The 27,424-nt window shown below is 37.4% G+C and overlaps 1 protein-coding gene across 6 annotated transcripts in view; it reads left to right on the forward strand.

Moving 5' to 3' along the window:
* LOC109071450 (collagen alpha-6(IV) chain-like) overlaps positions 1–27,424 on the forward strand; it is a 128,686-nt gene that overhangs the window by 27,160 nt on the left and 74,102 nt on the right. Inside the window, exon 2 of one of the 6 annotated variants that reach the window (XM_042760786.1) lies at positions 2,796–2,859. The exons of the other annotated variants lie outside the window; for them this stretch is intronic. The gene's annotated coding sequence lies outside the window, so the exon portion shown is untranslated. The remainder of the gene's footprint in view (positions 1–2,795; positions 2,860–27,424) is intronic. 6 annotated transcript variants of the gene reach the window in all.

Raw genomic sequence — 27,424 nt, forward strand, 5'->3', positions numbered from 1 at the left:
GCCTGTGGCACTGCTGAGGTGTTATGGAGGCCCAGGATGCTTCGATAGCGGCCCTAAGCTCATCCAGAGTGTTGGGTCTTGCGTCTCTCAACTTTCTCTTCACAATATCCCACAGATTCTCTATGGGGTTTCAGGTCAGGAGAGTTGGCAGGCCAATTGAGCACAGTAATACCATGGTCAGTAAACCATTTACCAGTGGTTTTGGCACTGTGAGCAGGTGCCAGGTCGTGCTGAAAAACGAAATCTTCATCTCCATAAAGCTTTTCAGCAGATGGAAGCATGAAGTGCTCCAAAATCTCCTGATAGCTAGCTGCATTGACCCTGCCCTTGATAAAACACAGTGGACCAACACCAGCAGCTGACATGGCACCCCAGACCATCACTGACTGTGGGTACTTGACACTGGACTTCAGGCATTTTGGCATTTCCTTCTCCCCAGTCTTCCTCCAGACTCTGGCACCTTGATTTCCGAATGACATGCAAAATTTGCTTTCATCCGAAAAAAGTACTTTGGACCACTGAGCAACAGTCCAGTGCTGCTTCTGCCGCTGTTTCTGGTTCAAAAGCACACGCCTGTGCACGGTGGCTCTGGATGTTTCTACTCCAGACTCAGTCCACTGCTTCCGCAGGTCCCCCAAGGTCTGGAATCGGTCCTTCTCCACAATCTTCCTCAGGCTCCGGTCACCTCTTCTCGTTGTGCAGCGTTTTTTGCCACACTTTTTTCTTCCCACAGACTTCCCACTGAGGTGCCTTGATACAGCACTCTGGGAACAACCTATTCGTTCAGAAATTTCTTTCTGTGTCTTACCCTCTCGCTTGAGGGTGTCAATGATGGCCTTCTGGACAGCAGTCAGGTCGGCAGTCTTACCCATGATTGCGGTTTTTGAGTAATGAACCAGGCTGGGAGTTTTTAAAAAAGCCTCAGGAATCTTTTGCAGGTGTTTAGAGTTAATTAGTTGATTCAGATGATTAGGTTAATAGCTCGTTTAGAGAACCTTTTCATGATATGCTATTTTTTTGAGATAGGAATTTTGGGTTTTCATGAGCTGTATGCCAAAATCATCAGTATTAAAACAATAAAAGACCTGAAATATTTCAGTTGGTGTGCAAGGAATCTAAAATATATGAAAGTTTAATTTTATCATTACATTATGGAAAATAATGAACTTTTATCACAATATGCTAATTTTTTGAGAAGGACCTGTATAAGGAGTTCCACCAATGTCTACCTCATTAAATCCACAATCAAAAAAAACAGCCGAAACTTGTACCAATCCGGAAGATTTTCGGCACAAAAATTCTCCGTCATTCGTCCAAATTATTTTTTAAAACTTTGGCCATTTAGCATGAGAATCCATCTCTTTAAAACTGTGAACAACTATGAATACATGAAACAACATTGTAGCCCCCCTTTAAACTGAGGACCCGTGGTAGGGTGGCCATATGCGCCGTTCATACGGGACACGTCCCGGCCAGGATTTTAATATTGCCTAAAACATCCAAAGCAATTTGTTCAATAACATGCAGGTATTATACATAATCGACCAATCGTGGGGCTGCGCGTGAGAAGGTGAGATCTACAGGGAAGGATCAAAGCGATGCAAATATGCGCACGTGTTTGTTCGTTCGTTTGACTTGAAGCGTCGCTGCTCAAAAAAAAAAAAAAAGACACCAAAGTAGGTACGAGAGCGATCCGAAAGCATAAGGAGCCATCTGCTCTGCTCTCTAGCTCTCATGAATGTCACACAATGATCGACTTGCAAACAGCCAAAACCTGGATATTTTAGGCAATATTAAAATCCTGGATGGGACGTGTCCCGTATGAACGGTGCATATGGTCACCCTAACCCGTGGAAACCCTAAAAACAGGAACCCCCTAAGAACCCACAGTTCAGTGCAAACATTTCTGTCATGCATTTGGTGTCACGGGTGTGTGCTCTTAGGAGATAGCCGCACAACACAGGAGTAATCCAGCACAATATCCTTTAATTCCAACTTCTAATTAGGAGAATAACCAGGAGACAGATAACTCAAAGAACAAACTAGACATGACAATGAATGGACTAAGACTAAGAGAGAACTGAGAGTATTTGAAGGGGAGCAAACAAAAGAACTAATGAGTTAATTAATCAAACACAGGTGAACGAAATGACAATTAGGCGTTGAAGTAAAACTAGGTCAATGGGGAACTGGTGAACCGAAAACACAAAGAAAACAGAACAAAGACTAAACATAACTCTGAAATTTGGCAAAAAGGTTTTGTTTACTATGGATTTTACCTTTGAAATTTGAGGCAAGTGCAACTCTGGCATCCCCGTTGTTTGTGAGCATTATGTGATGGCGATTTAAATAATAAATCAGTTGCCCATCCCTGGACTAGAGTCTCTGCAGTCTGTGCTGGAAAGAGAAATTATTAGTTAATCTCCTGAGTCTTCGGGTATGAGTCGTTTGTTCTTTTTTTTTCTCGTGAATTGAGAGCAGCAATGGATACAGAAATTAGTTAATAATTCCCGTTTGTTTCTTTACTCTTAGAGTTATGTAATTTTTCTGGTCTCAAATTTGATTTCAGTTTATACATTTGTGTATTTCTGTGATGGTTCTTTTCCAGAACTAATGTGTTAATAAAGAGTTGGTTAATGATTTAAACTTTATCTGTATGATAGGGAAAATCACTTTGATAATTCCTGAATATAACACAACATTACAAGACACTGATCCAGTCACGTGACAAAAGAATGAACAACTCAGACCTGAAGATTTGGGAGATGAACTAATCATTTCTCTTTCCGGAACAGACTGTGTAGCTTTCAGTCAACCTTACAGGGATGGGATGTGACGTGACAAAAGAACGTACATGAGGTGAGGTGAACTGCACAGCCAGCTATGCAATGAACTAATCGTTTCTGTTTCTTAAAATTTGGTCTGTGTTGCATTATAGTTGATATAATGTGATCAATATTTGCGTAAATGTGTTGGGGAATTTGGATATTAACATGTAACATTTTAATTATATTATGCTGAAAAGAAGGAAATGAACGAAATGACTTCAAAAAGGATTCATTCTTTATGCTGAACGAGATTCAAAGATCTGAGTCAGTAAAATGATCCGAACTTCCCATCACTACTTCAGATGAGTAATTTTTTACTTATGGTTCAGTCAGAGGTCAGTTAAATTAACTTGCCTTTGATAACCTGAAAACATTATAGATAGAGTGAAATCAATACTCAATAAAGAAATAAAAAATTTTTTAAAATCATTTTGACTCAAGATAAAGAAATCAATAATATCAGCAGCTTAATGAAAACTACAAAATTTTACATGAATTTTTGGGACAGACATGAAGAGAGAAAATTGCTATATCTTGATATCCCCATGTTATTAGATGCTTACAGAATAAATTAATAATGTCTGACTGCAAATAGCACATTCCTACAGTGGCACTGGTAACCAAAAACTATTTTTCTTGTATCTACACAGCATTACTCCAGTATAAAAGAAACTTAATTTTGTATGTTTGCGTGTGAACCTGTTTAGATATAGCATGGAATGCCTGGAAGGGTCTCTCTGGTCATGCCCATTGACAAACGTTTGTCAAAAATCAGATAATCATAACGATAAATGGCTTTTCTTGAAACGTCAAACCAAAGTGTGAACTGATGAACATACACAAAAGACAACAAGGAGTGCACACATTTATTTTTCTGTCTTTTGTGAAGTGAAGGAACATGGGCAGATTCAAACACATGTACGTTAGCATGTTAGCACAGGTTCATGTTTTGATGAGTGATGATTAGATATGTGATGGGGGGCTCTCAACTTTAGACTGGGCCTCATTGCACTGTCATTAACCTTGGATGCCAGAAAGTCAATCGTGCAAAAATGTTCCTCTCGTTATAGAAAACCTAGGGTAAAGCTCAACATACATTTTCACACAGCACATCAGTGCCTGTCATACCACACCCACTATCTGAAGCACAGCTGATCACCCCTCATACTTTTGCTACACCCTCATATCATATAAAGTTTACTACAAATTCACTAAGAAATAATTGTGCCTGATAAAAGTCTCTATATAGATTATAAACCTGCCCTGTATCCGAATAAGCCTACTTCCTTTCTATATAGTAAGTGAAAAACAATATGTGAAATAAACTAATTCATAAGTACCCAGAAAAGTATGCAGATGACCTACTACTTCCGTTCGAAATCCTGAAGTCACATCAAGTCACGTCAAGTCACCTTTATTTATATAGCACTTTTAACAATACAGATTGTGTCAAAGCAACTTTACAGCATTAACCCTCTGGGGTCTAAGGGGTTTTGGGGGCCTGGAGAAGTTTTGACATCCCCTGACTTTTGTGCTTTTTTCAGTTGCTTATAAACATATACATGGCTAAAGTATAACAACACTGTAATCAGTACAAACTGGGCTACAATAATATGTAAATAGCATGTATGTACATGATTGTGTTTTTGAGAAAACAACGTTCATGCGTGGTTAGGAAAAAAAAATTACAATTTTAAAGTCACTGAAATAAGGTCATAAAACACCTAGAGAACATTTGTTGACAAGACTGTCAAACATGGACCTTGTAGCCTAGAATTTTTGCTGCAAAATGATGTGAAAATCATCTTGTTTACTTACTCAGAGAAAACAATAGATTGATTTAAATTTTCTAAGACACTTTTTGTTTCGAAAGGGCATATGTGAGTAGGCGTGATTGACCATGAATATTTGTGTGATTCACACCTGAGAAGACAAAGATGAGCTTAATGAGCTGCATAATGAGTCTTTCAGCCAGGTGTGTGACAAAGAGGGAAGAGTTATAATAATGTGAGGACAAAATAAATGTATATATTTTTATGTTTGTAGTTTATTTAGAATATATTTAATTATCCCACAAAATAACTTGAGATACACTTGCGAGTGCAGATAAACAGTTTATTAGGAACAATCAAAGCTGACTTTCAAAGCTGAATTTTTAGCATCATTACTCCAGTCAAACGATCCTTCAGAAATCATTCTAATATTCTGATTTCCTACTCAAAAAAACATTTATTATTATTATATATATTTTTTGATTAATTGAAAGAACAGCATCGTTTGTAACTTGATTATTGTATTTAACATCACTTGTGTTCTAAATAAAAGTTTTAATTTCTATATATACTGACTCCCAGCTTTTGAATGGTATAGTGTATATTGTTACACTTGGAGTAAGACTGGAGTAATGATGTTGAAAATTTAGCTTTGATCATAGGAATAAATTAAATTTTAAAATGTATTCAAATAGAAAGCAGTTGTTTAAAATAGTAAAAGTAGTTCACAATATTACTGCTTTAGCAAATGAAAATTTCTGTATTTTGGATCAAATAAATGCAGGCTTGGTCAGCAGAAGAGAACTCTTTACAAAAACATAAAACATCTTACTGTTCAAAAGTTTTGACTGGTATTGTGTCATGTTGAAATATATAAATGAACATCATGTACCTGGCACATACCTCATATAACTTTTATATCTTATTGCTGTCTATATTAGAACATAAAACAACAACAAAAACATCCTGGCATCCTGAAACATTGAGATGATGTAAATGAAACTTCATAATGTTTCATTTGATTATACATTTAGTCAGGAATTATATTTTGAAAAAAGTCTAACTAGTAAAATCTGTACAAGTTATATGAAAACTAATACAAGTAGATTAATAATAAAAAAGACTTACTCATGTTTATGATCTCTGTTGGGTCAAGCCGCTTCATTCTTCTTTCTGAGGTAATCCAAATCTTATTCCTCTCAGCGGTTTTATTGAATTATGTCTTATTCCTCTCAGCGCAAAGTGAACGGTAAAATTTAAAAAACATGAAGTACAGTCTCGCTGCTTTGTTAGCAATCAACCCGTAAATTACCCGTAGATGGTCGGACAGAGCTTCACATAGATGATTGTAATATCAATAGCGCCCCCGGCAGTGGTCGCATTAGATATAATGATGGGAGACGTGAAAGACTGGACATCGAGTTGTTTTCATATGGATTACTTTATCACAGAATATTTGTTTTCGATAAGACTTACTCAGTTTAAAAGACATGTCAAGCTTTATATAGATCTATCTCTCATGTCTCTGTGTTGAGTATTTGGTGAGTTACAGTTCATTTTAATGAAGCGTTTCTAAATGAAGACCACACAGAACCAAGGCGGCAGACAGCGCACTCTGTTTGTTTTGTTTATTTTATAAATGCACAAAGTTTTGTTGTTATTATGTGTGTATACGAATAAAAGTAGACCCTTTACAGATTCAATTTATTGTTTTGCTGTTATCTGTACGATCAAAACTGAAAGTGTAATTTAAGTTCTTTTTCGGTCTTATCAGGAGAATATGCCACAAAACACGTATTCGCGTTAGTCGACTCAAGAGGGTTAATTAGGAAAATAGTGTGTCAATAATGCAAAATGACAATAGTAAACACTAATTTTTCAGTTAAAGGCAGTTCATCATTGAATTCAGTCATCATCCAGCTCAGTTTAGTTGAAATACTATCTGTGCAATCAAGTCAACGATATTGCTGAAAATGAAGTGTCCCCAACTAAGCAAGCCATAGGTGACAGCGGCAAGGAACCAAAACTCCATTGGTGAAAGAATGGAGAAAAAACCTTGGGAGAAACCAGGCTCAGTCGGGGGGCCAGTTCTCCTCTGGCAATACGAAACCAGCAGTTCAATTCCAGGCTGCAGCAAGTCACATTGTGCAGAGGACTCAACTGGTTCCTGTGGTCTTGTCCCGGTGGCCATCTGAGACAAGGTCCTTACAGGGAATCTGTAGCTCATCTAGTCGTCCTGGTCTCCACTGACTTTCAGGGCTATAGAGGTCCTCTCTAGGTGCTGATCCACCATCTGGGCTGGATACGTACTGGATCCGGGTGACTGCAGTGACCATCTGATTTGGATCTGGCTACGGTGACCTCAGAATAAGAGAGAAACAGACTAATATTAGCGTAGATGCTATTCTTCTAACAATGTAGCAAGTACTGTACATCGGGTGTTATGGGAAGTGTTCCCGGTTCCGGTTGACCTAATTAATGCAGCCTAAAAATCCTTTAACGGATTTGAATATTAGAAGCGTATTAGAGTGTTATGTGTAAGCCAGGTTAAAAAGATGGGTCTTTAATTTAGATTTAAACTGACAGAGTGTGTCTGCCTCCCAAACATTGTTAGGTAGGTTATTCCAGAGTTTGGGCACTAAATAGAAAAAGGATCTGCCCTTGATTTTGATGTTCTATGTATTATCAAATTGCCAGAGTTTTGAGAATGCAGCGGACGCGGAGGACTATAATGTAACAAGAGCTCATTCAAATACTGATGTGCTAAACCATTCAGGGCTTTATAAGTAATAAGCAAGATTTTAAAATCTATATGATGTTTTTTTTTTTACCCCAATTTTTATTATACAGACAAAATGAAAAACAAACAATCATAAAAGAGAAAACATTGTCTGCACTTTTTTCCTTTTTAACACATTTCTTTCCCACATATAACTAAATGAGGAAAGAGACAAGGAGAATAATAAAAATAAATAAATAGACATAGCCACCCCCCACCCTAAGAACCCCCAGGAGGATTAGAAAATATAAGACAAACAGTATTTGTATACAATTATACTTATAAGATGCATATAATAAAAAAGAGAGAGAAAAAAGAAAAGGATAGTATAGTATATATGGATGGTAAAGTATTAATTGGAAATAGTATAAAGAAGCATACAAACATACACATATGCATCCAAAACAATACACACATATACCGGTTCAAAAATCGGTTCAATGTTTGCACACCCATGATTTATATAATTAGTTGGAATCAAGAGAGGACATGGAGTCGTAAAGATTTAGAATCGGGTTCCACGTTTTATAAAATTTGTCAGTTGAGCCCCGAGTAGCATATTTCAATTTTTCAAGTGAAAGGAATGACATCAGATCCTTTAACCAAGAGGTAGTTGGGGGAGGGGTTAGACACTGCACCTTCTGGCTATAAGAGAAGCAAAGGCAATAACCTCTGCTTTCTGCCTTGTGATAGAAGACAGGAGAGACACGCCGAAGATGGCAACTATAGGACATGGAGATAAAGAAACCTACAGAGCCCTAGACATGAAGTCAAAAAAAGAAGCCCAAAATGAGGTTAATTTTGGGCAGCTAAAGAACGTATGAGTGTGATCAGCGGGAGAGAAGGAGCATCTGGTACAGGAGTCTTCTGTTTGTGGGAACAATTTATGAAGTCTAGCTTTAGTCAAATGAATTCGATGCAAAACTTTTAGCTGAATGAGACTTAGCCGAGCACATACAGTGGTAGAGTTAACTCTAGCAAGGGCCTCAGACCATAGCTCTTGCGATAACTTGATTTGCAACTCATTCTCCCAGGTTATCTTCAAGCAGTTAAGAGAAGATGTACTAGATGAAAGTAACATGGCATGGATAGAGGATATACGACTACCACCTGTAGAAGCTGACAATAATTTCTCAAGCAGAGATTTTTCTGGTAATAGAGGGAAACTGGGGAAATTGGTTTTAGCAAAATTACGGAGTTGAAAATACCTGAACAAACCTGTAGAGTGTAAGTTAAATTTGGAAATAAGATTGGTAAATGTAGCAAAAGAATTATCAATAAAAAGATCTGAAAAACAAACAATGCCCTTATCTCGCCATCTTTTAAAGGTGTGATCAATACCTGGTGGCAAAAACAAGTGATTATTGCAAATAGGACTTGAGACGTATAGTGACTCCAAATGAAAATGTTGTCGAAATTGTTTCCAAATTTTTAATGTCGATAACACAATGGGATTTTTAGTATAACTAGAGGGACGCAGAGACAAAGGAGCAAAGACTAGTGCTGGGAGGGAAGAAGAAAGGCAAGAAGTAGCTTCTAGAGTGCACCAGTTGACCTCCGGTGCATTACACCATAAGAAAATCTTAGAAATATTAGCGGACCAGTAATAAAAAATAAAATTTGGCAGGGCTAGACCTCCATCACATTTGTTTCGTTGAAGGATAGATCTATTAACCTTAGGAATCTTACCTGCCCAAATGAATGAAGAAAGAATTTTATCTAAGCATTTGAAAAAAGATTTAGGTAGAAAAAGAGGGATAGACTGAAAGAGAAATAAAAGTCGTGGCAAAACATTCATTTTAATGGTCTCCACTCTTCCTACAAGAGAAAGGGGCAGGCTGTCCCACCGTTTTAAATCAAGCTTAATTTGATCAACCAAATTTGTGAAGTTATTCTTAAACAGAGAACTGAAAGGGTATGAAATGTTTACACCTAAATATCGAAACCCTGCAGGGGAGAAATGAAAGGGTAGGGCGCTTTTAGAAATTTTCTTAGCCATATCATTTATAGGGAAACATTCGCTTTTTGTAAAGTTTAATTTGTAACCTGAAAAAGAGCCAAAGGTGTCAAGCAAGTGCATAATCTCATTCACACAGCCAACTGGATCTTGAACATACAACAACAAGTCATCAGCATACAGAGAAACCCGATGTTCCGTGCCACCCCTATGAATCCCACATATAGACGGAGATGTTTTTAAGGCGATAGAAAGAGGCTCGATGGCTAAAGCAAAGAGCAGAGGAGACAAAGGGGACACCCTGCCGTGTCCCACGGAAGAGGGGAAAGAATGATGTACTATCAGCATTAGTTTTAACACTTGCAGAGGGAGCAGTGTATAAGAGGCGAATCCATGAAATAATATTGTTCCCAAAGCCAAATTTTTTTAATGCAGTGAATAAATAATTCCATTCGACACGATCAAATGCTTTTTCAGCATCAAGGGAAATGATCATTTCAGACTTAGTAGAAAGAGATGGACTAAAAAGAATGTTTAGCAAACGCCGGATATTAGATGACATCTGACGTCCCCTAATAAACCCAGTCTGATCCTCAGATATAATATTAGGAAGACACACATCTATGCGCTTTGCCAGCACCTTTGCTAGAATTTTTACGTCAACATTCAATAAACTGATAGGTCTATAGCTACTGCAGTTGGGTCTTTATTTTTTTTTAATAGAAGGGAGATAGATGCTTGATTCAATGAGGTTGGGAGAAAACCGTGAAAATCTATATGATGTTTAATAGGTAGCCAGTGCAGTGTTTACAGAACCAGGCTAATATGGTCATACTTCCTGATTCTAGTAAGAATTTATGTTTATTAAGCATGCAGAACAACCACCCAATAAAGCATTACAATAATCTAACCTTGAGGTCATAAACGCATGGATTAAAATTTCTTTATTTGACACTGAGGGCCTAGGTCGTATTTTTGGATATATTTTTGAGATGGAAAAATGCAGTTTTACAAATGCTAGAAATGTGGCTTTCTAAGGAAAGATTGCTATCAAATAGCACACCTAGATTCCTAAATGTTGACGAAGAATTGACAGAGCAGCCATCAAGTCTTAGACAGTGTTCTAGGTTATTACATGCAGAGTTTTTAGGCCCTATAATTAACACCTCTGTTTTTTCAGAATTTAACTGTAAGAAATAACTCATCATCCAGTTTTTTATATTGACAATGCATTCTGCTAGTTTTTCAAATTAGTATGTTTCGCTGGGCTGTGAAGAAATATAGGGCTGAGTATCATCAGCATAACAGTGAAAGCTAACACTCTGTTTCCTGATGGTATCTCCCAAGGGTAACATGTAAAGCTTGAAGAGTAACGGCCCTAGTACTGAGCCTTGAGGTACTCCATACTGCACTTTTGATCGATATGATACCTCTTCATTCACTGCTACAAATTGATGACGGTCATATAAGTACGATTTGAACCATGTTAATGCACTTCCATTAATACCAACAAAGTATTCTAGTCTATTCAAATTCAAAAAATGTTGTGGTCAATACCGTCGGACGCAGCGCAAAGATCTAATAGCACTAATAGAGAGAAACAACCACGATCAGATGAAGTGGACACTTTACTGTCCCATTAGGTCATGAATGCCAGTGAAGTCAGTGAGATAGTGTGTCACCCTATAATGGTGGGATACACATAATCTTACCTTTGCAGAAACATGTCAAGCTTTTGTTTACATGCTTCTCAATTGAGAAAGACTAGGAGAGGAGGCGAGAAGAGATTGACCGGTAGAAAAAGGACATTTTTTAAAATAAATTCATGGTTTTGAAATACACTGAAGTTTAAAGTGACAGTAACTAGTAATTTGTTTTTCATTTTCACTATGTGTATGAGTAGTTAAAAGTGAACGAAAGGAAGAAACATTTATAATCCGCTGTGAGAATGGGTGAGATGTGAGTGAAGATTTGGGAAATAAAACAAAAGATTCCATGTCCAGTGGAATAACGCATGAAATATTGTTAGTTTCATGGAAAATTAGGCTTCCAGATTGCAAAATGGAATACTAAGCTGACATATTTCTTAAATTTATGGGCTCATGTACCTGGCAAAAAAATCGAATTGTTTCTGTGATTGTAATGTAACATTTAATGTCTAACCTATTATTTATTTTGTAAACAAAACTTGTGCACTAAATTTGTGCTGTAATATTCACCTCAAACAACATTTATAAACACACAAAAATGTTATGCTACTTCATTTGGTATTTGGCCAGGGGTGGTTGTCAAGTTGACTGGCACAGCCCTACAGGCTACATTATATAAAAACAAATTAATAAATATATAGCAGCCGTGTAATCTGTCCATCACAGTCTGTGTGACTTTGCTTCTTCCGGTTGAGTTTTTTTTTCTGCAACCAGCCAACTAATTAAAACTTGTTTGATTAAGCCACTTCTCGTAGACTATCATTTAATTGATTTTTAGGGGCAGCCCTAGTTTACCTTGTTGCTATTGTGTTATTTTATTTCTTGAGTATGCCAACCTTTTCTTCAGTACAGTTGAAATCCTTAATGAAACGATCTTTGACTAATTACATATGAGTTGTGTTAATTCAAAAGAGTAATTGTTGTCTGCCTGTAGAGACTTTAATGACAGTGGCAATTTCACTTAAACACTACTTAGTGTCTATCTGCGATTGCAAGTGTGCTTTCTATGTTGTCAGGGGGACCATACTGGCAGTCAGCAAGCAACAGGGTGTCACAGTAGGCGACCATATTTCAACAGCCTTTCCCTCCTCTTTGTTAAGAACCTTTTAAACCTTTTAATCCTCAATGTTTTTACTCTCACCTTAATAGCCACTAAAGATTTTACATGAAACAACCTTCCCTTGTTGTGCTGAACAGGCTACCATAGTGACCAGTGCTGTTCTATAGCCTCGAAAATGTCAGGAGAGGGCATCTCTCGCAGAGTCCCAATGAAACATGGCCACCAAAGGACAGTACATAACTTTTTGTTTAGTTTCCTGTTACCACAAGCCAGAATTGGTAAAGGAGAGCAACATAGTCAAGTTGTTTAGCCACATTTAATGAAAAATGGCAGAGAATTGTTGATAAGTGCCCTGTTTTTGTTGATTTAGTCCTGCTGCATCTGGTGGGATGTTTCCTTGCATTAGTGTACATCTTCGACTTAATAACTCGTGATGTGGTCTGACCTTACCTATTCGACCCTAATCTCTCTCGATTAACAGTAGCTTGTTGACATTGTTAAATAAAGCAGTCTCTGTTACATTTTTATGCACCGCCTGAAAGAATTCATGTCAATTAATGTGATTTCTCAGTGATGACAAAGAAGGTGTGTGACTGACTGGCTAGAACGACTCTGTCTGTTGAGTTCAGACCAGCTCAGTTGAGATTTATTGCTCTCATTAATCAATAGCTTAGAGAAAGCATGAAAAGAATGTTTCCAGGTGACAAAGGAAATGCAATGCTTTGTCTCAATGAATGTTTCATTTATATAAATGAGAAAGGGTTTGAAGGCAATAACTATGGTTGGTTAATTTGTAACCTTGATATTTGTAAAATAGTTGACTGTGATTGTGCTCTCTGTTTGCATGAAGAACCTTTAGCACTTTTATAGCTAATCCTGTAAGCTTCTGGATTTAACAGGCCTCACCAAATCCAGTGTACTGTACATGCACCCAAACAGACAAGGAAAGTAAGCTCTTTCATTCTCTTCACCCTAGTAAGACCTGGGTGTTCACGACCTCTACAGCGTTTTAGAGATGCATCATCAAGCCCAGAGGGTACCTGCACCTAATGGCCTGACTTTAACCTCCGCAGCCCCCTGGGAACTCTGGATCCACATGCTGCATTCAATGATAATCAGTGGAGCATGACCCCGCTGCTGCTTCACTGTCTGTAAATTTGCAAAGAGTTAAACTATAGGCAAATGAATGCTGGTGGTAGGACTTATCTCACTGGAGAACTAATGGAAAGATATAAAAAGCTGTGCTGCCTTCCTGTAGCTTAAACATTTGAGTTCGCTGCAGAGATTGCATGAGTTGCTAAAATGTATATTTTGAATACAGTTTTTGTTGTTTTGGATAAAAATGTCTGTCACATGCATTTATGTCAAAATATAAGATAACGTCGTAATTATAGATTGATATTTTGGTCAATTTGCACTGCTAACATTAATTAAATTTGAAAATAATAGCCCTTTTTCATGTTTGATCGGAACTTCTCTGTTACAAGATCTTTTTCATAATTTATTACTAATTTATTGTGCAGTCCAATACATAAATTTAAAATAATTTCACGTACCCTATAATAAAGCAAGCAATAATCATAAATAGTCATAAAAGAGCAACATTCAGATCAAGTGTCTGTTTATAGTGTGTATTAGGAATGAACATGGACTCTTCCCTGGGCTGATATTTAGCACTTGTGTTTTTTGCACAGTGAATGACAAGGGGATAGCTGGATATGAGAATGAAAATTTACCTTAAAAATTCTTAACTTCTTTCTTAAGATAATTTTCATGAGTCTGCCTCATTCATTTATGAGGTTCTGTTAGAGTTAGGATGCTGTCATCCTTTTTTCCCCATTTACAATGGAACAATAGAGTTGAAATTTCCAATGAGCTTCAAAAGGGCTGCTTTACATGTTGAAATGGAGTGGGTGTGTAGAGCAGCAGGTGGTGAAAAATAGTATTCATATGTATTTGTCCAGGATGTTGGATAAAATCACAGCAGGCCGTATGTAGTTTATCTCTATCTTCATCCCCTGGGTGGGCTTGCTGTGGTGGGGATAACTGTAATGTTTTCAGTGGCCAAGGAAGGCCTCCAATTATCAATGTAAAGGACCCCACAGAAAGGGGTGTGGGAGGTCTCACTTTGTCTCGTGAGCTCATGCTATAGGACCATCAGCACCCTCGTTCCCTTTCACTGTCCACTCCACCAACTGGACTTCAGCATCCAGATGGCAGGGAGTTCATACTTTAATCCTGGCTCTGCCTCTGCTCTTGCTGGTCTCAGATCTGTCTTATCTGTTGTTAAAGGGTCATGAAACCCCGTTTCAGCACTGGTTAGTTTTTACTAGGTTTGTGCTGATAGACAATAGAATCGTGTATCGACGATAGTCAGAGATAACAACGATAGCAGATGTCTTTGTCGATATTCAAGACGATATTAGGCTCTTTCTCGTATTAATGTATTAAATAATAATTATTATTATTATTATTTTTATTTGGCAGCCTATTATAATTCGGCTATCAAATTGATTCGCTATTTCACTTCAGCACCGCATTTCACACACACGTGCACAAATGAGGATTAGAGCCGGTGAACACAAACACATCTGTAAAATCTCAGAAAAAGTAGCCTGGGGTTTCATGACCCTTTAACACTAGAGGATTGGAAGATTTTACTTGATTTACTTGATTTATAAAAACACTGTGTCATGACCTTTTTGACAAAGGAGAAGGACAGGCAATAATTAAATATCTGCTAGCAGAGGAGCCAAATAAAACCAATCACAAATCACTCTGGTTTTACAAGCTTAGCATCCCAGTGAACCCCCATTGCTAAAAAGGAGCCCTTATTTAAAGCTTCTGCATTCTCTCCCCCTACTTTGTCTCTGACCCCATGTTTATCTCTCTTTCTTGTCAGGTCGGGGTAGTAAGTTTCTGTCTATGTCTGTGTTTGTAAATGGGAGTGTTTAGTCTCATATTAAATAAGCACTAGTGGTGGGGCGGTAGGACCCACCACTATATCTTTGGATATCATGGTTTAAAGGGTTCATACAAAAATGAAAATTCTGTCATTATTTACTCACTCTCCTATTGTTCCAAAATCATGAGACTTTTGTTAATCTTTAAAGCAACAACGTAACAAAGTAACAAGTTGTATTTTGAATGAAATCTGATAAATGTTCCTCCATTGAAAGCCCAGGTAATCAAGGCTTAGAAGATCCAAAAGGGTCTTAAAGGTGTTGTCAGATGAATCAATATAAATTAAGTAGATTCTTGTGAAGAGATACAATCATTTTATATGATGAGCAGATTTAATTTTGGCTTTTAGTTACATAAGTAAATGTGTTGATCAGCACATACATAGAGAAACATCTGGTAAACACAGAAGTTCAAATGGGTGTGTGTGATGCACAAAACCAATGATGTTTGAGTGAGATGTACAGTATGTGCATGACACATGTGTGAGCTTCCCTGTTTACCAAATTGAATTAATTTTATATTATGTTAAAGGGACAGTTCACCCAAAATGTTAAATATTGTCATTACTTCACCTCATGACATTTCAAACCTGTATGACTGTATGATCTGTGGAACACAAAAGAAGATATTTTGAAGAATGGAATTTTCATCACCATTTACTTTCATTGTATGAATAAAAAAATCCTCTCGTTTTCCACAGAAGAAAGTAAGTTCAACCCCACATTCAGCATCCAACCTCAAATATTTTATAGATTAACTAAACACGTATTCATCTAGTGACACAATTACTTTTACATTTGGAAACTCAGAAATATTATGAAGCATTCGAACAAAAAGTAATATTTTTTTATTATTATTTAAATGTTTTGGCCTCTAAAACTCCCTCTTGGAAAGAATGTGTAGCAACCCACTATCAGCGACACTCAAAATATTTGATTTGTCCAGTCTAGATATTAAGGAAACATCAAAGTGATGTCATGGTGACCTTCAAGGAGGCCAGGTCTTGACCATGCTTTTCAGCTTAAACGCATGGAATTCCCATGTTTTCCAGCTCAGTGTCTCTCACACAAAGCTGTCTGTGTATAAAGAGCTTGTGGAATTTCAGAGAGACCTATTTCTTGTCTCTCTATCTTATGTTTTTGTATCTTCTGTCTTTGTTCTCCTGTCTTGTCATCATAGACATTTTACTAGAGATCACTTTGGACTTTAATCTCCTCAACTGCGACGAGAGATTTTTCATCCCTGTAGATCTCTCTCTCTCTCTCTCTCTCTCTCTCTCTCTCACACACACACACACACACACACACACACACACACACACATACACACAGGCATGCAGACAATTTTTACCCTCCAGGTTGGCGATATAATTGAACTTATCTTTTTGTGAATAAAATACCTGCAGGCTGGGTAAATTTACGCCTGACACCTCTGACTCGTCTACCCACTTTAAACGCCTGCTACTTATAGATAGAACATATGAATGTCTTATTCTCGAACTCAGTTCAAAGTGTGTTGGGGAAAATTTAATTTAGCAAAAAACTGGTTCCTGTTGTTATGCTTATCTTCTCTTAGCTAATTATCTTTCCCCTGTCATCTCAAAGAATGGGGTGAAAAGGAACAAAAATGGGTGGGGAGGTGGATCATAAAAACGGTTATTTTTGGAAACACATTTGTGTGGAAATAATGGACCCAAATATCAAGAGTAAGCCCATTTAGGGCCAAGTGCAGGTGTGTAACAGAGCATGGGAATAGGACAAATAGGTGTAAAGGTTGAAAAAGATTTTGGAAAAAAATCCAAGTCCAGGCACTCAATAGGATGCAAAAGTTAAAAAGCCTTTAATAGTTGGGCTAAAGCATTAAAACACCAACGCGTATCGGCCCATTGGCCTTCATCAGGGTGTTGGTAACAAACAGACAGAATCACGCAATACTTATAGTTGCATTGGTTTAATGCATTGGTGTAAAGGTTATTGACAGTCATAAAAGTCACAAAGGGTTTGATTGACAGCTTGGGATGATAGCATTCAGTTTTCTCCAGTGAGAAACAGTGACCTTCAACCTTTCGACTTTTCCCTTGAAAGCTTTTCTGGAATTCTTGTCACTTGTGACCACTGCCGCAATCTATGCAGCTGTTGCACAGCACTGCACAGCTGTATGCAAACTTTTCTCTCTTATCGCTTCTTTGCTTTATCTCTCCATCCTAACTGCCTGGCGGGGAAGCCAAGACTGGAGGGAATGAGAGTAAAAAAGGACTTGCAATGATTGGAAAGTAAAACAAGAGAACATACAGTGCTTATTTGTACTACCATTTCTATGGCTCTTCTTTTCTCATAAGGGTACAGTACTTATATATTTTGCTAAATTCTGAAGTGATTGCCTTGAGGAGTGTGTACTTTCAAGCAAGTTGCCTTGGTAAAACATTGTCAACAGAGAAAGAAATGCATGGCCAGATTACTTGGAAGTAATTCGTAGAGTAAAAATTTTTGCTGAGCACATTTTTGCCGAGCATACATTCATGCTTCCTATGCATTGTAAAAAAAAATCCTCTTTAATAATATGAAAATATAATAATACTACAAAATAATATAAAATAATTTCAATATTTATATAAATAAAACATTTAGAAGTAAGTTATATATTAAAAAAAATATGTGTAAATACTAATAATTAGTGTTTTTTATATTTTAAAACTAACATAACCCTGTTAAAGTTATTTGTCACAGGACTTTAATATCTGCAATACTTGATTTATATAGTAGTTGCATCCTGTGTAGATGTGCTAGTGGTCCTTAGCATCAGGTAGAGGTTGGGCCTAAAGACACGCTGTGTTCATTGTGGGTTTTTGTTGTTTGAAACAGTGGGTGTATTTTGTGGCTTGATTGGGAGATGGAGCGGGTGATAATTCACTCAATTAAGCATCTTCATTCAGCACTTGCTTGGTCTTGTTATGAAAAAGCATCGCTGACATCGGGTGTGTCAAGTCTCACAGCTAAAGCCCCCACCCCATACCTCAACCAGGGTTGGGACAAGCCATGATTTGTGGCAGCCAAAAAGCATCATTCAGTGCCAATCAGCATGACATTAGAGTGAGTGATAACAATCAGTGGCTGCCAGCTGCAAACTAAGGACCGACATGTCTGGTCACATCTATTCCTTCTCATCTCCCTCTTTCCGCCCACTCCCCCTATTATTTTCTTTCAAATGCCATTTCAGCAGAGAAGGATTTTAAATATGCATGCTGTTTCTTGGGTATTCGTTGGTGTTTCTTTTAAGGTAATGATTTGCAGTGAAGTGGTTAGTTTACATCACTAAAACTTGGTATGAACCTTTCCTCTGTCTCTATAAATGGAAATGACTGTCCATTCATACATCTTTTCTCAATGGTAACTAGAATGATTTTGTTTTGTTCTTCTGGTCATTGCTGTTAGTAAAACCCAGTGTGGCACATTTGAGCATTAATGTCTTTAATTATATGTTTTCCTGTAGTCCTTCCAGGTGTTTTCCCAAACAGCAGTGAGAAGATTTTTGATATAAAGCAGAATGCACAACTACAGTACCTGCATAACTCCTGGTAACACCTGGTTCACTTCCTAAATCCCATCATCCATCTCTCCTTCCCCCTTCGCTGTGACCTTCTTCAACCCTGCTTACAAGAGACTTTGATTCCTGACCTCTAACTTCTGACAGACTGGCACATCTGGTCAGGTGTATATGAGCACTTAGAGCAATAAAAATTGTGCTGTTCTCAGGCAAGACGCACAGATATGTGACCATACACACACAGACACAGTGATTAGAGTGGTGCTAAAGCATTTCTAAAACAACCACCTGTCCTTTGATAGTCTGCAGTGGGACAAAGAAAACCTAGTAGGAAGTAATATACAAAAGAATCATGGGATAGCTTTCACCTTTGCTATTCAAGCTTTTGTTTGTCCCCCTCAGGCCTCACTCATCTTATCTTACTTTGTGTGTGTAGCAGTGAGTTATGAATTTTCTTTTTTCCTTGTTTTTACATTTCCACTCTTTTGCGCTCTCCTTGTGTAGTGGGATTACTTATGTATCCCGGCAGGAAAACACGCATGGAATTTGTGGCCATTTATAGTCCTTTCTTCACTTCTTTTATAAAAGTTAAGCTTCTCTCTGTCATATTTGCTAGGTCCTGATTCTTCTGAATGAACACTTTTTTAACTTAAACATCTTTGCAAAGAAAATTAGAGGAAGGTGAACTTCAGAAACTGTTTTGGTCTTCTGTTGGACTCTTTTCTTCCTTATCTTTTTCTTTTCTCTTGCCATCCTCCTTCCCTCCTTTCTCTAATTTATTTAGCACCCCGCCCCTCTCTATTCACAGCCCTGGGCGTCTTTTGCCTTCAAAGGAGGGCTGGCTTAATGGTGTGTAGGTAAGTCTGTTGTCAGCCATTCACCCTGCCCATGACAGGAAAAGAAAATAGAAGTTGGTCTCCTAACAAAGGACATGTCCAACAGGGAGATATTTTAACCAGATCATGGCCCCACTGCAGGAATCTGTGAATGGGGTCATTGTTTTGAAGGAGACAGAGGCACAAGGGGGAAGGGAGGGAGAATTTTTTTTCTTTTAACCTATCTTTCTCTTTTTGAAGAAGCAGTAGTAAAAGTTAATGAGCTTGAGTTGGGAAGCATACAAACTTTTCTTTTATTAACAACAGTACCAAGTGCAAATTCTAAATTTTATATAGAAAATAAAAATATTCTACTCTTAAAGGGGTCATATGATGCGATTTCAAATTTTCCTTTCTCTGTGGAATGTTACAAGCTCTTGGTGAATAAAGAAGATCTGTAAAGTTGCAAAGACTAAAGTCTCAAGTCCAAAGAGATATTCTTTATAAAAGTTGAGACTCGTCCACACCCCCCTGAAACGGCTCGTTCTAACATGCCCCCACATATCTATGTCAGTATGTGGGAAGATTTCCATAACGCCGCCCAGATGTTCACGCAAAGAAAGGAGGCATACCTTTTATTCTCGTTGTAGTATTGTTGGTGCCACCGCCATGTCATATAGACGCTGTGTGTTTTACTGTGAAAGCGAAACTACTTTGTTTGGCCTTCCAAAAGAGGACAATATACACTTTGTCATGCCTGGGGCTGATCCGTGCTGGTCGTTGAGGAATACATTAACTTTGCACTGTGGATCACCGAATGGATTTCACCGTGGATGAAGCGGAGTCCAGCCTGGGGTTGTCACATGTGGTTGCCGCATGCACAAAGTACGCTCCTTCGTAGAATCCGTCTGCCTCTGCTCACTCAAGCCGGCCGCGGTTCACTCTAGACCTCCGTCCGTGGTGTGTGATGCTGTTTTGTTGAGAAAGCGAAACTACTTTGTTTTTGCCTTCCAAATGAAGACACGAATATAAATCATGTTTATATCACGTTTATAATGGGTTTTATGTTTATATCTCGTCGCTCCGGCTGGACAGGGCATCACAATATGTTTAGAGGCTTAACATTTCCGTCACACGCTTGAGGCATTCGACCAATCACAATGCGCTGGATAGCTGGCCAATCACAGCACACCTCGCTTTTCAGAGCAATGAGCCTTATAAAAATCTACATGTTTCAGAAGGCGGGGCATAGAGGAGAAACAATAATATACAGTATGTGGAAAATAATGTGTTTTTTAACCTTAAACCGCATAAACACATTTCATTACACCAAATACACAAAATAATGTTCTTTTTAGCAGCATCATATGACCCCTTTAATAAATGTACCATTGTTCTTCTATGGTATTATACGGAGCTGAATGATAACTTCAGCGATTATAAAAGGAACGCTCTTGATGTGTGATTCAGTCACAAATTAAAAAAAGTTGGTTTTTCAAGGCACTTTGTGACTTTTTTTATTTCATACACAAAAAATTTAAAACTCTGACAAAATGTGCTTTTTTAAATTATTTGATATTGTATAATAGCGATTTTATAATTTCAAAATATAAAGCAAAAAGTAGAAATGAATAAGTGCTCATTTGCTGCCATCTACTGGTTATAGTGATAATTTGATGTGTTCATTTAATTTTAATTGTTTACCACAAAGTATTTTTTGGTCATCCCATTAAAAATATAATTTAAACTGGATCATTTTAGTGCTATAAAGTGCTTGAAATAGTTGTGTGAAATACTTGAAAGTCAATGAAAAGTACTTGAATTTCTCTCTCAAGTGTTGTACAAACCCTAAATTGAATAATGTAATAACATTCAACTATTTCTGCCACAACACCATAGTTATAGTTATCATTACTACTTCTGGTTTTCTGACATACGTCAGTGCTGTTTGATCTATTTATAACAGATTTCTGTGCAGAATTCAAATGTTTCTCTCTGAATCTCACAGCGCTGTGCAGTAATATTGCGAGTTCAAAACTGGTTCCCAAGTAAACCTTTTCTCAGCTCAGATGAGCTGATGAACGGTCCACACTGCGCAGCTCAAACGAATAGAAAAAAACATTTTTTTTTTTTGTCATTAGATGTTTCTCATATGCAATGGAATTGGCAGGGCTTATGAGTTGGGCAACATGGTAGTCCCACCAGAGCGACTGCTTACAAAATTTTGTCGCACTGGCAGAAAAAATGGTCACAGTCTGGAGCCCTGCATTACCTAAGGTTAACTAATGAGACATTATTGTCAAATGTTAACAAGTTTTGTTTTAACTTAGGGTTAGTTTGTAGTAAATATAATTTGGTGTAGCTATAATTAGCTGTCCACAAATCTGGTCTGTCAGTGTTCTTATTTAGATTGCTAAGTAAATGTATGTGTGCGTGCCAGTGGCTGGAATTTCTTCTTGTGAACACATAAAGACATCTTTTGTGTGTGTCTTGCTCTATACCACCCCCAACAGGGAAAGGCAAGAATTTCTTATTCAGACATGCACAGACACATGCAGAACACATAACATATTCACATGCTTGTATGTGAAATCCACTGACGTCTGGCATCACTCCCTGTATTGTCTGAATCAATGTGAAGGATAATGTGACACTGAAGTCTGGAGTACAACTTTGTCATCGCCTGAATAAATTGTTTTAAATATTTTAAATAGAAAATGGTTATTTTAAATAAAAAAAAATATTGTAATTTTTTTATTAAATACAGCCTTGATAAGCATAAAAGGGATCTTTCAAAAACATAAAAATTCTCAGTAAACTGATGCCTTGTTCTATTTATGCCGAACTGTACTGACACTATGTTCAGATGATTTGCAACTGTCGCTTTGCCGTGTCAAGTGTAGACAGACTTTAAGCAGACTTTTAGTGCAGCAGGGTGCAGCACAACAACTGTCGCGTCCGGTGTAGACACAGTAAGACAATAATTTATATTTTTAAAAAATACCTAAAACAGCAGCATTACAAGATGGAAATATAGACTAGAAAAGATATTTACACTTGCTCTGTCCATGACACTGACTCACTGCGGAGTTGCCAGTTTTAATCTTAACTAGGGCTGGTCGGAATACCATTTTTTGAGCTTCGAAGCTTCGGTAGTAATCAACACTGAATATTCAAAGCTTCAGAGGGAGGGGGCTGAACATATTCTTCTCTCTATTAAAGGCAGGAATCTCTGTGTGTCTGTCTGTCTGTCTTGCATTTTTATTATGTTGAGAACCGTTCATCCAATCGACTTCATGTGTGGAGGGTGCGTTGCTGCGGACTCAAGGGAGTGCAGTGTCGCATTTTGGTGCAATATGGATACGCGACATGTTCAGAATCAATAAACTTTTAATAAACTACAGAACAACGTGAGCCAGAGGCGGCGCGCCTCACGTGGGCAGTGTGTATATGCTCCAAGAACAGACACTGCATTAGTGATACAAGACACACAGGTCTGTTAAGAAAAGGGTGAAGTCGTGGCCTAATGGTTAGAGAGTAGGACTCGCAATCCAAAGGTTGCGAGTTTGAGTCTCAGGCTGGCAGGAATTGGATGTACAGGTGAGTGAATGTACAACGCTCTCTCCCCCCTCAATACCACGACTGAGGTGCCCTTGAGCAAGGCACTGAACCCCCAACTGCTCCCCGGGCGCCGCAGCATAAAATAGCTGCCCACTGCTCTGGGTGTTCACGGTGTGTGTGTGTGTTCACTGCTGTGTGTGTGCACTTTGGATGGGTTAAATGCAGAGCACGAATTCCGAGTATGGGTCACCATACCTGGCTGTATGTCACATCACTTTTCTTTTAAGAGCAATACTTTTAATATAGACAAATTTTTATTAGGCTGGGCTACTGTTTGTTTTTTTATGACGGCCGTATTCGCAAGTATTTTCCAAGTGCACAAGTGCACGTTTTTATCATGTGTAAAATTACTGATTAACATGGCGGATAAAAGCAGCTCTTTTTTTTTGTACCAACAATATACTATAGGTGTACTACTTACAGAACTCAGGTGATTTTTCAAACTTGATGTGCTGTTGATTAGGCCAGTTTCAAATCGCATATTTGGCACACTGCCTTTGTCTTGTCCTCACTCAATTTAAAGGGTTAGTTCACCCAAAAATGAAAATTATGTCATTAATGACTCACCCTCATGTCGTTCCAAACCCGTAAGATATCCGTTCATCTTCGGAACACAGTTTAAGATATTTTAGATTTAGTCCGAGAGCTTTCTGTCCCTCCATTGAAAATGTATGTACGGTATACTGTCCATGTCCAGAAAGGTAATAAAAACATCATCAAAGTAGTCCATGTGACATCAGAGGGTCCGTTAGAATTTTTTGAAGAATCGAAAATACATTTTTGTCCAAAAATAGCAAAAACTACGACTTTATTCAGCATTGTCTTCTCTTCCAGGTCTGTTGTGAGCGTGTTCACAACACTGCAGTTTAGTGATATCCGTGAACTGCCGTATTCGCAAGTATTTTCCAAGAATATACTATAGGTTTACTACTTACAGAACTCATGTGATTTTTCAGTAATTTATCAAAATATTTAAAAATGTTTGCTGCGTGGTTAAAATACACTACACATATAAAAAAATAGTGACGCTAAATGTTTACAAACATTATATTAAACACTGTAAACATAGCAAGGCTATTTTAGTTCCCCTCACTCCACAACAAATCCTTTCAATTAACAATATTTAGAAAAGAGCAAGAATTAAAAATATAAGAAGCTATATAAACGACAAGCCAAAACAAATTAATTTAAGCTAAAACTAAACGGAAACCAACGTTGGGTCTGTCATTCGACACAAAATCAAATGTTTCCGTATTTGCGATGTATCTGAATACCAAAACATTATTTATTGTGTAGCTTAATGGCACAGATTTTACTTAATATTTAAACTGAGAAGTGTGTTTTTTTCCATATGTTTAATTGACTGTATTTTATAATGACAATGAACAGGTTGCATTGTCAAGGTAGCAATGCTTAACTGTGTGCACGCAATCACTTGATTTTTTTCTTTCTAACAGTAGAAACAGCTACTCCTTCTTGTCATAAAGATAATCAAAATTGTAAAAGGTTTGCCTTTATTTGTGTGCATTCACAAAAAAAGTGTAAAATAAGCCTAAAGAAAAATAGGATAGTATTTTTAACCCTTTGAGCGGTACGGTCCCACATATGGGATTTTTATTTCCGTGCCCCTGTGAGTACAGTCCCACATATGAGATTTAGAACATTCAGTGACGTCGCATAATTGCCAAATTCAAACTGTGCTTTTGCGCTTTAGCTGGCGCTGAGCCAGAGAGAGACGTGCAGTGCTCTTGTCATATTATTACAACTGTGCAGTGTTCTTAACCACATAATGCATATTTTAGGTTTCAGACATTTAAATACACATAAGTAAGTAGATACATGATAGGATAGTATAAAAAAAATTAAATAACTTAATGTCTTTCCAGCATTAAGATAATCCTGATTTTTTTCCCGTCTTGTATCAGTTACAAATTTGACCGGTAAATGATAAAGAATGAATGGCCCTTTTTGTATTGCATTGCATTGCATATCAGGGATGGCAGATTGATAAAAAGACTATTTATGACTGAATGTAACTTTTGATACTTCATGGTAAAAGTGGCTTTCTGATTGAATTTGCTCTTTCAGTGCGGCTCCCATGAAATAGTGAAGACCACTGTTCTATAACATTAACAGATCTAAGCTTTTACCATACAATAAATTTATTTTGTCATTTTGATAACCATTCAATACCCACCTGTATGGAATTCTCTGCTGAATGGAGAAAGGAAAAGCTACTCCTCTTTATGTTGCTTGCAGGTTACACTTCAAAGAGCGTTATTAGCATCCCAGCACTTAACCTTGAAAATTACAGCCCGGAGATACGAGGCCTATGCCTCACCTTTCATCAGTGTGATTGTACATAAGTGGGTAATGTTCACACTGGCACCAACGGCACTGGCTATCTGATATATGCCCTGGATTGACTCTCACTAGAAATACCAGAGTTCACATAAAAACAAATAGTTGCTGTATACAGTGTTGGGCAAGCTACTTGGAAAATGTAGTAAGCTAAGCTAACAGTTACTCTTCATTAAATGAAGCTTCACTACACTAAAGCTACAGCCCTGTGAAATGTAGCAAGCTAAGCTACAACAACACGGCAAAAGTAGTTTACTACATCTAAGCAATTTTTTTTTTTTTTTTTTTTTAAATTGAACCAACATCATACCAAGTCAATGCTCTCTCAGTGATCAACACAACTGTCAGTCAAGCAGATAGACAGGCATAATAGTTCAGTTTAGTTGTTTATTCAACAGCTGTTCCAAATCAATTTGGCAACAAAAATCAGTCTTAACCATCTTCAAGAATCAAGAAATAAAAGACTTGCACTCTAAAAAACTATTTAACTAACTAACTGTTGTTTTTCTTAAAAAAAAAAAAAAAAAAAAAAAAAAAAAAAAACTAACAGTTGCTTCTCTAATCTTTTTGTATTCTATCTTTGTTTTCTTTTTATTTATGAAACAATTAACAAAAGCAAAAAAGGCCTCTAAATTAAAAAAAAAACAAAACAAAAAAAAAAAAACCTTGCTACACGTACTGCGTTAAGCTAACTGAGACTTTTTATAGCACTTATATATCATTGCTCTTTTGTTGATTTTGATTTCTTCCATTGTGCTCATTTGTAAGTTGCTTTGGATAAAAGTGTCTGCTAAATGACTAAATGTAAATGCTAACCCTTCACAATAAGGTTCATTAGTTAACATTAGTTAACTAGTGTAGGTAACACGAACTAAGAATGAACAATACGTTCAACATTTACTAATGCATTATTAAAATCAAGCTTTGTTTGTCGTCATTAATTAATGCACTGTGAACTAACATGAACTACAAATGAACGACTGTATTTTCATTAACAAAGATGAATAAAAACTGTAATAAATGTATTGTTCATTGTACGTTCATGTTAGTTACATTAGCTAACATTAATGAAATCTTACTGTACAGATGTATAGGTCTACAAATAACTTAGGCTACGTTTATTTGCATCGTTGCATGTGTCATTCATTATATTATTAACGTTCCACCAAAATCAAGTTCAAATACTAAGTTTTTGAATGTTTCGAATGTTTTCCCCCGTCATTAACGCCACATTCGAAGGCAGTACGGGCATCTACGGGCATCATGAACTTGCAGGTTGTACAGTTTTCTGTCGCTATGTGGGCGCTCAGAGACATTTTTTTCTGTTATTTGGCCAAAGTACCATATTATAAAAGATTCAGCGCTTCTCACAAGCTATCTGACTGTGACTTCACAGCAAATGCTAAGACACTCTTCTCCGCTCCTCAAATACAAAAAAACATTAGCCTTTATAAATATAGTGTTTCTTGAGTAAAGAGAACGCTGTACTTATTGAACGCTGTACTTATTCAATCAACAGTTATTTTATTTACCTTCATACTGCAAACAAACTAAGATCCTCCAAACTGCGCGCCGCACTTCATTCACGAGAGAGGCGGGAAGAATAATGAGGTTTGACTGACAGTTTGAGGAGCCAATGACGTTACGAGGTTTAGTGGCGGTGGCGTCACTTTTACTGGTCCAGGATCAGTGATCCTTGGCAGTTATATTTCCGATTTGAGCGTGAGTTTCAGAAATGCTTTGGATAATGTAACGTCAGCTTTTGTTGACGCTACCACGCTACTTGATCAAAAAAAGAGCTTAGCTACTGAAAAGCTATTTGATTAAGAAAGCAGCGACGCTACCACCACGCTACTAAGAAATGTAGTTAAACTACTAGCGTCACTACTTGTAGCGACGCTACTGCCCATCACTGGCTGTATATATGTATATATGTCTTGGTCAGGCTGTAAAAGAGTCTGAATGTGAATGCTTGTAAAAGGCAGCAAAAGGTAAATTTTCAGAGCGGCATGCAT

The sequence above is a fragment of the Cyprinus carpio genome, chromosome A7 (genome assembly GCF_018340385.1).
Source record: "Cyprinus carpio isolate SPL01 chromosome A7, ASM1834038v1, whole genome shotgun sequence".
Classification (NCBI taxonomy): Eukaryota; Metazoa; Chordata; class Actinopteri; order Cypriniformes; family Cyprinidae; genus Cyprinus; species Cyprinus carpio.